This window comes from Pseudoliparis swirei, chromosome 15, assembly GCF_029220125.1.
Source record: "Pseudoliparis swirei isolate HS2019 ecotype Mariana Trench chromosome 15, NWPU_hadal_v1, whole genome shotgun sequence".
In the NCBI taxonomy this organism is placed as follows: domain Eukaryota; kingdom Metazoa; phylum Chordata; class Actinopteri; order Perciformes; family Liparidae; genus Pseudoliparis; species Pseudoliparis swirei.
This window is the reverse complement of record NC_079402.1, coordinates 215411-235958: the sequence shown is the minus strand read 5'-3', so window position 1 is coordinate 235958 and position 20548 is coordinate 215411. Positions and strand designations below refer to the sequence as shown.

The 20548-nt window shown below is 26.0% G+C and overlaps 1 protein-coding gene across 1 annotated transcript in view; it reads right to left on the bottom strand.

Annotated features, from left to right (window-relative positions):
- tbc1d13 (TBC1 domain family, member 13) overlaps nt 1-20548 on the bottom strand; it is a 40152-nt gene that overhangs the window by 5012 nt on the left and 14592 nt on the right. The window lies entirely within an intron of this gene.

The window sequence follows — 20548 nt, the reverse complement described above, 5'->3', positions numbered from 1 at the left end:
TTATATATGTACATTAAATGTATATTACTACACATACATTAATACTATACATTACGTCACATGTACATTAATACTACACATGTACATTAATACTACACATGTACATTAATACTACATATGTACATTAATACTACATGTACATTAATACCACATGTACATTAATACTAGAGACTACACATGTACATTAATACTACACATGTACATTAATACTTACATGTACATTAATACTACACATGTACATTAAAACTACATGTACATTAATACTATGTACATTAATAGAGACTACACATGTACATTAATACTAATATGTACATTAATACTACACATGTACATTAATACTATATGTACATTAAAACTACACATGTACATTAATATTAGAGACTACATATGTACATTATTAATATGTAATATGTACATATTATTACTACATATACATTAATACTACATGTACATTAAAACTACATATGTAATATTAATACTATAGAGACTACATGTACAATAAAATTACACATGTACATTAATATTAATACTTAATATACATGTACATTATTAATACTACACATATATTAATACTACATGTACATTATTAATACTACACATGTAATATTAATACACATGTACATTAATACAGACTACATATGTACATTAATACTAATACACGTAATATTAATACTAGAGATATGTACATTAATACTACATTACATTAATGTACATTAATACTACATATGTATATTAATACTAGAGACACACATGTACATTAACACTACACATGTACATTAATACTAGAGACTACACATGTACATTACACATATTATTACTACACATACATTAATACTAATACATGTACATTAATACTAGAGATTATATATGTACATTAATACTACATATGTACATTAATACTACACGTACATTAATACTACACATGTACATTAATACTACATATGTACATATTAATACTACACATGTACATTAATACTACACATGTACATTAATACTATACATGTACATTAATACTACACATGTACATTAAAATACTACACATGTACATTAATACTATATACATGTACATTAATACTACACATGTATAATATTACTACTATACATTAATATTACACATGTACATTAATACTACACATGTACATTAATACTACACATGTACATATTAATACTATACATGTACATTAATATTTAGAGACTATGTACATTAATACTACACATGTATTAATACTACATATGTACATTAATCATTAATACTAGAGACTACATATGTACATTAATACTATGTATATACATTAATACTACACATGTACATTAATACACATGTACATTAATACTAGAGACTACACATGTACATTAATACTACACATGTACATTAATACTAGAGACTACAGTACATTAATACTACATGTACATTAATAATAGACATTAATACTACACATGTACATTAATACTACATGTACATTAATACTACATGTATATTAATACTAAAACACATGTACATTAATACACATGTACATTAATACTAGAGACTACACATGTACATTAATAATACACATGTACATTAATACTACACATGTACATTAAAACTACATGTACATTAATACTACACATGTACATTAATACTAGAGACTACACATGATTAATACTACATATGTACATTATTACTAGAGACTACATGTACATTAATACTACACATGTACATTAATACTACATGTACATTAATACTACACATGTACATTAAAACTACATATGTACATTAATACTACATGTATTAATACTACACATGTACATTAATACTACACATGTACATTAATACTACATATGTACATTAATACTAATATTACATGTATATTAATACTACTACATGTACATATTAATACTACATGTACATTAATACTACATGTATATTAATACTATACATGTATATTAATACTACACATGTACATTAAAACTACACATGTACATTAATACTACACATGTACATTAATACTACACATGTACATTAATACTACACATGTACATTAATACTACACATGTACATTAATACTAGAGACTACACATGTACATTAATACTACATGTACATTAATACCATATGCATTAATACTACACATGTACATTAATACTACACGTACATTAATACTACACATGTACATTAATACTACACATATGCATTAATACTTACACATGTACATTAAAACTACATACATGTACATTAATACTAGAGACTACACATGTACATTAATACTACACATGTACATTAATACTACATATGTACATTAAAACTACATGTACATTAATACTACACATCATTAATACTACATGTATAATACTACATATGTATTAATACTGCATGTACATTAATACTACATGTACATTAATAATGTACATTAGACTACATATATGTACATTAATACTACACATGTACATTAATACTACACATGTACATTAATACTACACATGTACATTAATACTACCATTAATACTACATGTACATTAATACTACACATGTACATTAATACTACATGTACATTAATACTACATGTACATTAATACTACATGTACATTAATACACATGTACATTAATACTACACATGTACATTAATACTAGAGACTACACATGTACATTAATACTACATGTGTACATTAATACTACACATGTACATTAATACTAGAGACTACACATGTACATTAATACTACACGTGTACATTAATACTACACATGTACATTAATACTACACATACATTAATACTAGAGACTACATATGTATTAACTACACATGTACATTAATACTACATGTACATTAATACTACATGTATTAAAACTACATATGTACATTAATACTACATGTACATTAATACTCCCCATGGACATTAATACTACATGCATTACGTACTACACATGTACATTAATACTACACGTGTACATTAATACTACACATGTACATTAATACTACACATGTACATTAATACTACACATGTACATTAATACTACACATGTACATTAATACTACACATGTACATTAATACTAGAGACTACACGTGTACATTAATACTACACATGTACATTAATACTACACATGTACATTATTACTACATGTACATTAATACTACACATGTACATTAATACTACATGTACATTAAAACTACACATGTACATTAATACTCATGCATTAATACTACACATGTACATTAATACTACACATGTACATTAATACTACACATTATTAATACTACACATGTACATTAATACTACACATGTATTAATACTACATGTGCATTAATACTACACATGTACATTAATACTACACATGTACATTAATACTAATACATGTACATTAATACTACACATGTACATTAATACTACATGTACATTAATACTACATGTACATTAACTACACATGTGCATTAATACTACACATTAATACTAATACACATGTACATTAACTACACATGTACATTAAAACTACATGTACATTAATACTAGAGACTACACATGTACATTAATACTACACATGTACATTAATACTACATGTACATTAATACTACACATGTACATTAATACTACACATGTATTAATACTACACATGTACATTAATACTACATGTACATTAATACTACATGTACATTAATACTACACATGCACATTAATACTACACATGTACATTAATACTAGAGACTACACATGTACATTAATACTACACATGTACATTAAAACTACACATGTACATTAATACTACACATGTACATTAATACTACACATGTACATTAAAACTACACATGTACATTAATACTAGAGACTACACATGTACATTAATACTACACATGTACATTAATACTACACATGTACATTAATACTAGAGACTACACGTGTACATTAATACTACACATGTACATTAATACTACACATGTACATTAATACTAGAGACTACACATGTACATTAATACTACACATGTACATTAATACTAGAGACTACACATGTACATTAATACTACACATGTACATTAATACTACACATGTACATTAATACTACACATGTACATTAATACTACACGTGTACATTAATACTAGAGACTACACATGTACATTAATACTACACATGTACATTAATACTCTACATGTACATTAATACTACACATGTACATTAATACTACACATGTACATTAATACTAGACTACACATGTACATTAATACTACATAACACATTAATACTACACATGTACATTAATACTACACATGTACATTAATACTACACATGTACATTAATACTACATGTACATTAATACTACACATGTACATTAATACTACATGTACCATTAATACTACACATGTACATTAATACTACACATACATGTACATTAATACTACACATACATTAATACTACATGTACATTAATACTACACATGTACATTAATACTAGAGACTACATGTACATTAATACTACATGTACATTAATACTACACATTAATACTAAGACTACACATGTACATTAATACTATACACATGTACATTAATACTACACATGTACATTAATACTACACATGTACATTAATACTAGAGACTACACATGTACATTAATACTAGAGACTACACGTGTACATTAATACTACACGTGTCCATTAATACTACACATGTACATTAATACTACACGTGTCCATTAATACTACATGTACATTAATACTACACATGTACATTAATACTACACATGTAATATTAATACTACACATGTACATTAATACTACACATGTACATTAATACTAGAGACTACACATGTACATTAATACTACACGTGTCCATTAATACTACACATGTACATTAATACTACACATGTACATTAATACTACACATGTACATTAATACTACACATGTACATTAAAACTACACGTGTCCATTAATACTACACATGTACATTAATACTACATACATATTAATAACTACATGTACATTAATACTACACATGTACATTAATACTACACATGTACATTAATACTACACATGTACATTAATACTAGAGACTACACATGTACATTAATACTACATGTACATTAATACTACACATGTACATTAATACTACATGTACATTAATACTAGAGACTACACATGCATTAATACTACACATGTACATTAATACTACACATGTACATTAATACTACACATGTACATTAATACTACACTACACATGTACATTAATACTACACATTATTAATACTACACATGTACATTAATACTACATACATTAATATTACACTACACATGTACATTAATACTACATGTACATTAATACTAGAGACTACATATGTACATTAATACTACATGTACATTAATACTATACATGTACATTAATACTACACATGTACATTAATACTACTACATGTACATTAATACTACACATGTACATTAATACTACACATGTACATTAATACTACTACATGTACATTAATACTACACATGTACATTAATACTACACATGTACACACATGTACATTAATACTACACATGTACAGTAATACTACATGTACATTAATACTACACATGTACATTAATACTAGAGACTACACATGTACATTAATACTACACATGTACATTAATACTACACATGTACATTAATACTAGAGACTACACATGTACATTAATACTACACATGTACATTAATACTACATGTACATTAATACTACACATACATTAATACTACATGTACATTAATACTACATGTACATTAATACTACACATGTACATTAATACTACACATGTACATTAATACTACACGTGTCCATTAATACTACACATGTACATTAATACTAGAGACTACACATGTACATTAATACTACACATGTACATTAATACTACACATGTACATTAATACTACACATGTACATTAATACTACACATGTACATTAATACTACACATGTACATTAATACTACACATGTACATTAATACTACACATGTACATTAATACTACACATGTACATTAATACTACACATGTACATTAATACTACACATGTACATTAATACTACACATGTACATTAATACTACACATGTACATTAATACTACACATGTACATTAATACTACACATGTACATTAATACTACACATGTACATTAATACTACACATGTACATTAATACTACACATGTACATTAATACTACACATGTACATTAATACTACACATGTACATTAATACTAGACGTGTACATTAATACTACACATGTACATTAATACTACACATGTACATTAATACTAGAGACTACACATGTACATTAATACTACACATGTACATTAATACTACACATGTACATTAATACTACACATGTACATTAATACTACACATGTACATTAATACTACATGTACATTAATACTACATGTACATTAATACTACACATGTACATTAATACTACACATGTTAATACTAACATTAATACTACATGTACATTAATACTACACATGTACATTAATACTAGAGACTACACATGTACATTAATACTACACATGTACATTAATACTACATGTACATTAATACTACATGTACATTAATAGACTACATGTACATTAATACTACATGTATTATTACTACATGTACATTAATACTACATGTACATTAATACTACACATGTACATTAATACTAGAGACTACACATGTACATTAATACTACATGTACATTAATACTACATGTACATTAATACTACATGTACATTAATACTAGAGACTACACATGTACATTAATACTACACATGTACATTAATACTACACATGTACATTAATACTACACATGTATTAATACTACACATACATTAATACTACACATGTACATTAATACTACATGTACATTAATACTACACATGTACATTAATACACATGTACATTAATACTACACATGTACATTAATACTACATGTATTAATACTACACATGTACATTAATACTACATATGTCATTAATACTACACATGTACATTAATACTAGAGACTACATGTACATTAATACTACACATGTACATTAATACTACACATGTACATTAATACTAGAAACTACACATGTACATTAATACTACACGTGTACATTAATACTACACATGTACATTAAAACTACACATGTACATTAATACTACACATGTACATTAATACTAGAGACTACACATATTAATACTACACATGTATTAATACTACACATGTATATTAATACTACACATGTACATTAATACTACACATGTACATTAATACTAGAGACTACACATGTACATTAATACTACACATGTACATTAATACTACACATGTACATTAATACTACACATGTACATTAATACTACACATGTACATTAATACTACACATGTACATTAATACTACACATGTACATTAATACTACATTAATACTACACATGTACATTAATACTAGAGACTACACATGTACATTAATACTACATATGTACATTAATACTACACATGTACATTAATACTACACATGTGTACATTAATACTACACATGTACATTAATACTAGAGACTACACATGTACATTAATACTACATGTGTACATTAATACTACATGCATTAATACATGTACATTAATACTAGAGACTACACATTAATACTACACATGTACATTAATACTACACATGTACATTAATACTACACGTGTCCATTAATACTACACATGTACATTAATACTACACATGTACATTAATACTAGAGACTACACATGTACATTAATACTACACATGTACATTAATACTACATGTACATTAATACTAGAGACTACTCATCTGTCCATTAATACTACACATGTACATTAATACTACACATGTACATTAATACTAGAGACTACACATGTACATTAATACTACACATGTACATTAAAACTACACATGTACATTAATACTACACATGTACATTAATACTAGAGACTACACATGTACATTAATACTACATGTACATTAATACTACACATGTACATTAATACTAGAGACTACACATGTACATTAATACTACACATGTACATTAATACTACACATGTACATTAATACTACACATGTACATTAATACTACACATGTACATTAATACTACACATGTACATTAATACTAGAGACTACACATGTACATTAATACTACACATGTACATTAATACTACACATGTACATTAATACTAGAGACTACACATGTACATTAATACTAGAGACTACACATGTACATTAATACTACACATGTACATTAATACTACACATGTACATTAATACTACACATGTACATTAATACTACACATGTACATTAATACTACACATGTACATTAATACTACACATGTACATTAATACTACACATGTACATTAATACTACACATGTACATTAATACTACACATGTACATTAATACTACACATGTACATTAATACTACACATGTACATTAATACTACACATGTACATTAATACTAGAGACTACACATGTACATTAATACTACACATTAATACTACACATGTACATTAATATTAATACTATATATTTAAAACTACACATGTACATTAATACTACACATGTACATTAATACTACATGTGTACATTAATACTAGAGACTACACATGTACATTAATACTACACATGTACATTAATACTACACATGTACATTAATACTACACATGTACATTAATACTAGAGACTACACATGTACATTAATACTACACATGTACATTAATACTACACATGTACATTAAAACTACATGTACATTAATACACATGTACATTAATACTACACATGTACATTAATACTACATGTACATTAATACTACACATGTACATTAATACTACACATGTACATTAATACTACATGTACATTAAACTACACATGTACATTAATACTACACATGTACATTAATACTAGAGACTACATGTACATTAATACTACACATGTACATTAATACTGTACATTAATACTACATGTACATTAATACTACACATGTACATTAATACTAGAGACTACACGTGTACATTAATACTACACATGTACATTAATACTACACATGTACATTAATATTAATACATGTACATTAATACTACATGTACATTAATACTACACATGTACATTAATACTACACATGTACATTAATACTACATGTACATTAATACTACATGTACATTAATACTACATGTACATTAATACTACATATACATTAATACTACATGTACATTAATACTACATATGTACATTAATACTACATGTACATTAATACTACACATGTACATTAATACTACACATGTACATTAATACTAGAGACTACACATGTACATTAATACTACACATGTACATTAATACTACACATGTAATACTACACATGTACATTAATACTACACGTGTACATTAATACTACACATGTACATTAAAATTACACATGTATATTAATACTACACATGTACATTAATACTACACATGTACATTAATACTACACATGTACATTAATACTACACATGTACATTAATACTACACATGTACATTAATACTAGAGACTACACATGTACATTAATACTACACATGTACATTAATACTACACATGTACATTAATACTACACATGTACATTAATACTAGAGACTACACATGTACATTAATACTACATGTGTACATTAATACTACACATGTACATTAATACTAGAGACTACACATGTACATTAATACTACACATGTACATTAATACTACACATGTACATTAATACTACACATGTACATTAATACTACACATGTATAATACTACATGTACATTAATACTACATATGTACATTAATACTACACATGTACATTAATACTACATGTACATTAATACTACATGTACATTAATACTAGAGACTACACATGTACATTAATACTACATGTACATTAATACTACATGTACATTAATACTAGAGACTACACATGTACATTAATACTACATGTACATTAATACTACATGTACATTAATACTACACATGTACATTAATACTACATGTATTAATACTACACATGTACATTAATACTACATGTACATTAATACTACACATGTACATTAATACTACACATGTACATTAATACTACACATGTACATTAATACTACACATGTACATTAATACTACACATGTACATTAATACTACACATGTACATTAATACTACCCATGTACATTAATACTAGTATTAATGGACATGTGTACATGTACATGTACATTAATACTACACATGTACATTAATACTAGAGACTACACATGTACATTAATAATACATGTACATTAATACTACATGTACATTAATACTACACATGTACATTAATACTACACATGTACATTAAAACTACACATGTACATTAAAACTACACATGTACATTAATACTACACATGTACATTAATACTAGAGACTACACATGTACATTAATACTACACATGTACATTAATACTACATATGTACATTAATACTACACGTGTCCATTAATACTGAGACTACACATGTACATTAATACTACATATACATTAATACTACATGTACATTAATACTACATGTACATTAATACTACACATGTACATTAATACTAGAGACTACACATGTACATTAATACTACATGTACATTAATACTACACATGTACATTAATACTACACATGTATTAATATAGAGACTACATACATTAATACTACATATGTGCATTAATACTACACATACATTAATACTACACATGTACATTAATACTACATGTACATTAATACTACACATGTATTAATACTACATGTACATTAATACTACACATGTACATTAATACTAGAGACTACACATGTACATTAATACTACACATGTATTAATACTACATGTACATTAATACTACACATACATTAATACTACATGTACATTAATACTATGCATTAATACTACATGTACATTAATACTACATATACATTAATACTACACATGTACATTAATACTACACGTGTACATTAATACTACACATGTACATTAATACTACACATGTACATTAAAACTACATGTACATTAATACTACACATTACATTAATACATGTACATTAATACTACACATGTACATTAATACTAGAGACTACATGTACATTAATACTACACATGTACATTAATACTACACATGTACATTAATACTACACATGTACATTAATACTACATGTACATTAATACTAGAGACTACACATTAATACATTAATACTACATGTACATTAATACTACACATGTACATTAATACTACAGACTATTAATACTACATGTACATTAATACTACACATGTACATTAATACTACATGTACATTAATACTACATGTACATTAAAACTACACATGTACATTAATACTACACATGTACATTAATACTACACATGTACATTAATACTACACATGTACATTAATACTAGAGACTACACATGTACATTAATACTACACATGCATTAATACTACATGCATTAATACTACACATGTACATTAATACTACACATGTACATTAATACTACATGTACATTAATACTACATGTACATTAATACTAGAGACTACACATGTACATTAATACATGTACATTAATTACACATACATTAATACTACACATGTACATTAATACTACACATGTACATTAATACTACATGTACATTAATACTACACATGTACATTAATACTACACATGTACATTAATACTACATATACTATATTAATACACATGTACATTAATACTACATGTACATTAAAACTACATGTACATTAATACTACATGTACATTAATACTACACATGTACATTAATACTACATGTACATTAATACTACACATGTACATTAATACTACACATGTACATTAATACTACATGTACATTAATACTACACATGTACATTAATACTACACATGTACATTAATACTACATGTACATTAAAACTACATGTACATTAATACTAGAGACTACACGTGTACATTAATACTACACATGTACATTAATACTACACATGTACATTAATACTACATGTACATTAATACTACATGTACATTAATATAGAGACTACACATGTACATTAATACTACACATGTACATTATTAATACTACATGTACATTACTACACATACATTAATACTAGACTACACATGTACATTAATACTACTACACATGTACATTAATACTACATGTACATTAATACTACACATGTACATTAATACTACATGTATTAATACTACACATGCATTAATACTACACATGTACATTAATACATATGTATTAATACTACATGTACATTAATACTACATATGTACATTAATACTACACATGTACATTAATACTACACATGTACATTAATATACATGTACATTAATACTACACATGTACATTAATACTACATGTACATTAATAGAGACTACATGTACATTAATACTATGTACATTAATACTACACATGTATTAATACTACACATGTACATTAATACTACACATGTACATTAATACTAGAGACTACACATGTACATTAATACTACATGTACATTAATACTACATGTATTAATACTACACATGTACATTAATACTACACATGTACATTAATACTACACATGTACATTAATACTACATGTACATTAATACTACACATGTACATTAATACTACATGTACATTAATACTACACATGTACATTAATACTAGAGACTACATGTACATTAATACTACACATGCATTAATACTACACATGTACATTAATACTACATGTACATTAATACTACATGTACATTAATACTAGAGACTACACATACATTAATACTACACATGTACATTAATACTACACATATGTACATTAATACTACATGTACATTAATACACATGTACATTAATACTACATGTACATTAATACTACACATGTACATTAATACTACACATGTACATTAATACTACACATGTACATTAATACTACACATGTACATTAATACTACACATGTACATTAATACTAGAGACTACACATGTACATTAATACTACACATGTACATTAAAACTACACATGTACATTAATACTACACATGTACATTAATACTACACATGTACATTAATACTACACATGTACATTAATACTAGAGACTACACATGTACATTAATACTACATGTACATTAATACTAATTAATATGTATATTAATACTACACATGTACATTAATACTATACACATGTACATTAATACTACATATGTACATTAATACTACACATGTACATTAATACTACACATATTAATACTAGACTACATGTACATTAATACTACATGTACATTAATACTAGAGACTACACATGTACATTAATACTACACATGTACATTAATACATGTACATTAATACTACACATGTACATTAATAGAGACTACATGTACATTAATACTACACATGTACATTAATACACATGTACATTAATACTACATGTACATTAATACTACACATGTACATTAATACTAGAGACTACATGTACATTAATACTACACATGTACATTAATACTACACATGTACATTAATACTACACATGTACATTAATACTACACATTAATACTACATTATGTAATACTACACATTAATTAGAGACTACATACATTAATACATTAATACTACATGTATTAATACTACATGTATATTAATACTACATGTACATTAATACTACACATGTACATTAATACTACACATGTACATTAATATTAGAGACTACACATGTACATTAATACTACATTAATATTACATGTACATTAATACTACATGTAATATTATTAATACTATATGTATATTAATACTACATATGTACATTAATACTACACATGTACATTAATACTACACATGTACATTAATACTACATGTACATTAATACTACACATGTACATTAATACTACATGTACATTAATACTACATGTACATTAATACTACATGTACATTAATACTAGAGACTACACATGTATTAATACTACACATGTACATTAATACTACACATGTACATTAATACTACATACATTAATACTATGTACATTAATACTACATGTACATTAATATTAGACTACACATGTACATTAATACTACATGTACATTAATACTACATGTACATTAATACTACACATGTACATTAATACACATGTACATTAATAAGACTACATACATTAATACTACACATGTACATTAAAACTACACATGTACATTAATACTACACATGTACATTAATACTACACATGTACATTAATACTACATTAATACTACACATGTACATACTACATTAATACTAACTACATGTACATTAATACTACACATGTACATTAATACTAGACTACACATGTACATTAATACTACACATGTACATTAATACTACACATGTACATTAATACTACATGTACATTAATACTACACATGTACATTAATACTACACATGTACATTAATACTAGACTACACATGTATATTAATACATGTACATTAATACTACACATGTAATACTAGAGACTACATGTACATTAATACTACACATGTACATTAATACTAGAGACTACATGTACATTAATACTACACATGTACATTAATACTACATGTATTAATACTAATACACATGTACATTAATACTACATGTACATTAATACTAGACTACATGTACATTAATACTACATGTACATTAATACTACACATGTACATTAATACATGTACATTAATACTACACATGTACATTAATACTACACATGTACATTAATACTAGAGACTACACATGTACATTAATACTACACATGTACATTAATACTACACATGTACATTAATACTACACATGTACATTAATACTACACATGTACATTAATACTACACATGTACATTAATACTACATGTACATTAATACTAGAGACTACACATGTACATTAATACTACACGTACATTAATACTACACATGTACATTAATACTACACATGTACATTAATACTACACATGTACATTAATACTACATGTACATTAATACTAGAGACTACACATGTACATTAATACTACATGTATTAATACTAGACTACACATGTACATTAATACTACACATGTACATTAATACTATGTACATTAATACACATGCATTAATACTACATGTACATTAATACTACATGTACATTAATACTACATTAATACTAGAGACTACACATGTACATTAATACTACACATGTACATTAATACTACACGTGTACATTAATACTACACATGTACATTAATACTACACATGTACATTAATACTAGAGACTACACATGTACATTAATACTACACATGTACATTAATACTAGAGACTACACATGTACATTAATACTACACATGTACATTAATACTACACATGTACATTAATACTACACATGTACATTAATACTAGAGACTACACAAGTACATTAATACTACATACATTAAAACTACACATGTACATTAATACTACACATGTACATTAATACTACACATGTACATTAATACTACACATGTACATTAATACTAGAGACTACACATGTACATTAATACTACACATGTACATTAATACTACACATGTACATTAATACTACACATGTACATTAATACTACACATGTACATTAATACTACACATGTACATTAATACTAGAGACTACACATGTACATTAATACTACACATGTACATTAATACTACACATGTACATTAATACTACACATGTACATTAATACTACACATGTACATTAATACTACATGTACATTAATACTACACATGTACATTAATACTACATGTACATTAATACTACATGTACATGTACATTAATACTACATACATTAATACTACACATGTACATTAATACTACATGTACATTAATACTACATGTACATTAATACTACATGTACATTAATACTACACATGTACATTAATACTACATGTACATTAATACTACACATGTACATTAATACTAGAGACTACATGTAATATTAATACATGTACATTAATACTAGACATGTACATTAATACTACACATGTACATTAATACTACACATGTACATTAATACTACACATGTACATTAATACTAGAGACTACACATGTACATTAATACTACATGTGTACATTAATACTACACATGTACATTAATACTAGAGACTACACATGTACATTAATACTACACGTGTACATTAATACTACACATACATTAATACTACACATGTACATTAATACTACACATGTACATTAATACTACACATGTACATTAATACTACACATGTACATTAATACTACACATGTACATTAATACTACACATGTACATTAATACTACACATGTACATTAATACTAGAGACTACACATGTACATTAATACTACACATGTACATTAATACTACACATGTACATTAATACTACACATGTACATTAATACTAGAGACTACACATGCATTAATACTACACATGTACATATTAATACTACACATGTACATTAATACTACATGTACATTAATACTACACATGTACATTAATACTACACATGTACATTAATACATGTACATTAATACTAGAGACTACACATGTACATTAATACTACACATGTACATTAATACTACACATGTACATTAATACTACACATGTACATTAATACTACACATGTACATTAATACTACACATGTACATTAATACTAGAGACTACACATGTACATTAATACTACACATGTACATTAATACTAGAGACTACACATGTACATTAATACTACACGTGTCCATTAATACTACACGTGTCCATTAATACTACACATGTACATTAATACTACATGTACATTAATACTAGACTACACATGTACATTAATACTACATGTACATTAATACTACATGTACATTAATACTACATGTACATTAATACTAGAGACTACACATGTACATTAATACTACACATTAATACTACACATGTACATTAATACTACACATACATTAATACTACACATGTACATTAATACTACACATGTACATTGAAAGTAGACATGTACAGTAATACTACACATGTACATTAAAACTACACGTGTGCATTAATACTACATGTACATTAATACTACACATGTACATTAATACTACACATGTACATTAATACTACACATGTACATTAATACTACTACATATGCATTATTAATACTACATGTACATTAATACTACACATGTACATTAATACTACATGTACATTAATACTAGAGACTACACATGCATTAATACTACACATGTACATTAATACTACATGTACATTAATACTACACATGTACATTAATACTACACATGTACATTAATACTACACATGTACATTAATACTACACATGTACATTAATACTAGAGACTACACATGTACATTAATACTACATGTGTACATTAATACTACATGTACATTAATACTACACATGTACATTAATACTACATGTAATATGTACATTAATACTACACATGTACATTAATACTACACATGTACATTAATACTACACATGTACATTAATACTACACATGTACATTAATACTAGAGACTACACATGTACATTAATACTACACATGTACATTAATACTACACATGTACATTAAAACTACACATGTACATTAATACTACACATGTACATTAATACTACACATGTACATTAATAATACACATGTACATTAATACTACATATGTATTAATACTACACATGTACATTAATACTACATGTACATTAATACTACATTATATTACTACACATGTAATTACTACATACATGTACATTAATACTACACATGCATTAATACTACTACACATGTAATATTAATACTACACATGTACATTAATACTACATGTACATTAATACTACATGTACATTAATACTACACATGTACATTAATACTACATGTACATTAATACTACATGTACATTAATACTACATGTACATTAATACTACACATGTACATTAATACTACTACACATGTACATTAATACTACACATGTACATTAATACTACATGTATTAATACTACACATGTACATTAATACTAGAGACTACACATGTACATTAATACTACACATGTACATTAATACTACACATGTACATTAATACTACACATGTACATTAATACTAGAGACTACACATGTACATTAATACTACACATGTACATTAATACTACATGTACATTAATACTACATGTACATTAATACTACACATGTACATTAATACTACATGTACATTAATACTACACATGTACATTAATACTACAGCATTAATACTACACATGCATTAATACTACACATGTACATTAATACTACACATGTACATTAATACTAGAGACTACATGTACATTAATACTACACATGTACATTAATACTACACATGTACATTAATACTACACATGTACATTAATACTACATATGTACATTAATACTACACATGTACATTAATACTACACATATGTATTAATACTACATGTACATTAATACTACACATGTACATTAATACTATGTACATTACTACACATGTACATTAATACTACACATGCATTAATACTACATGTACATTAATACTACACATGTACATTAATACTACATGTACATTATTAATACTACACATGTACATTAATACTACACATGTATTAATACTACATGTACATTAATACTACACATGTACATTAATACTACATGTACATTAATACTACACATATGTACATTAATACTACACATGTACATTAATACTACATGTACATTAATACTACATGTACATTAATACTACACATGTACATTAATACTACTACACATTAATACATTAATACTACACATGTACATTAATACTACATACATTAATATTAATACTACACATGTACATTAATACTAGAGACTACACATGTACATTAATACTACACATGTACATTAATACTACACGTGTCCATTAATACTACACATGTACATTAATACTACACATGTACATTAATACTACACGTGTCCATTAATACTACACATGTACATTAATACTACATGTACATTAATACTACACATGTACATTAATACTACACATGTACATTAATACTAGAGACTACACATGTACATTAATACTACACATGTACATTAATACTAGAGACTACACATGTACATTAATACTACACATGTACATTAATACTACACATGTACATTAATACTACACATGTACATTAATACTAGAGACTACACATGTACATTAATACTACATGTGTACATTAATACTACACATGTACATTAATACTAGAGACTACACATGTACATTAATACTACACATGTACATTAATACTACACATGTACATTAATACTAGAGACTACACATGTACATTAATACTACATGTGTACATTAATACTAGAGACTACACATGTACATTAATACTACACATGTATTAATACTACACATGTACATTAATACTACACATACATATTACATTAATACTACACATGTACATTAATACTAGAGACTACACATGTACATTAATACTACATATGTACATTAATACTACATTAATACATGTACATTAATACTACACATGTACATTAATACTACACATGTACATTAATACTAGACTACACATGTACATTAATACTACATGCATTAATACTACACATATGTACATTAATACTACACATGTACATTAATACTACACATGTACATTAATACTACATGTACATTAATACTACACATGTACATTAATACTAGAGACTGTACACATTAATACTACACATGTACATTAATACTACACATTGTACATTAATACTACACATACATTAATACTACATGCATTAATACTACATGTACATTAATACTAGAGACTACATGTACATTAATACTACACATGTACATTAATACTACATGTACATTAATACTACACATGTACATTAATACTAGACTACACATGTACATTAATACTACACATGTACATTAATACTACACATGTACATTAATACTAGAGACTACACATGTACATTAATACTACACATGTACATTAATACTACATGTACATTAAAACTACACATGTACATTAATACTACACATGTACATTAATACTAGAGACTACACATGTACATTAATACTACACATGTACATTAATACTACACATGTACATTAATACTACACATGTACATTAATACTACATGTACATTAATACTAGAGACTACACATGTACATTAATACTACACATGTACATTAATACTACACATGTACATTAATACTACACATGTACATTAATACTACACATGTACATTAATACTACACGTGTACATTAATACTACATGTGTACATTAAAACTACACATGTACATTAATACTACATGTACATTAATACTACATGTACATTAATACTGAGACTACACATGTACATTAATACTACACATGTACGTTAATTCTACACATGTTCGATAATACTAGAGACTACACATGTACATTAATACTACACATGTACATTAATACTACACATGTACATTAATACTACACATGTACATTAATACTAGAGAATACACATGTACATTAATACTACACATGTCCATTAATACTACACATGTACATTAATACTACACATGTATATTAATACTACATACATGCATTAATACTACACATGTACATTAATACTACACATATGTAATA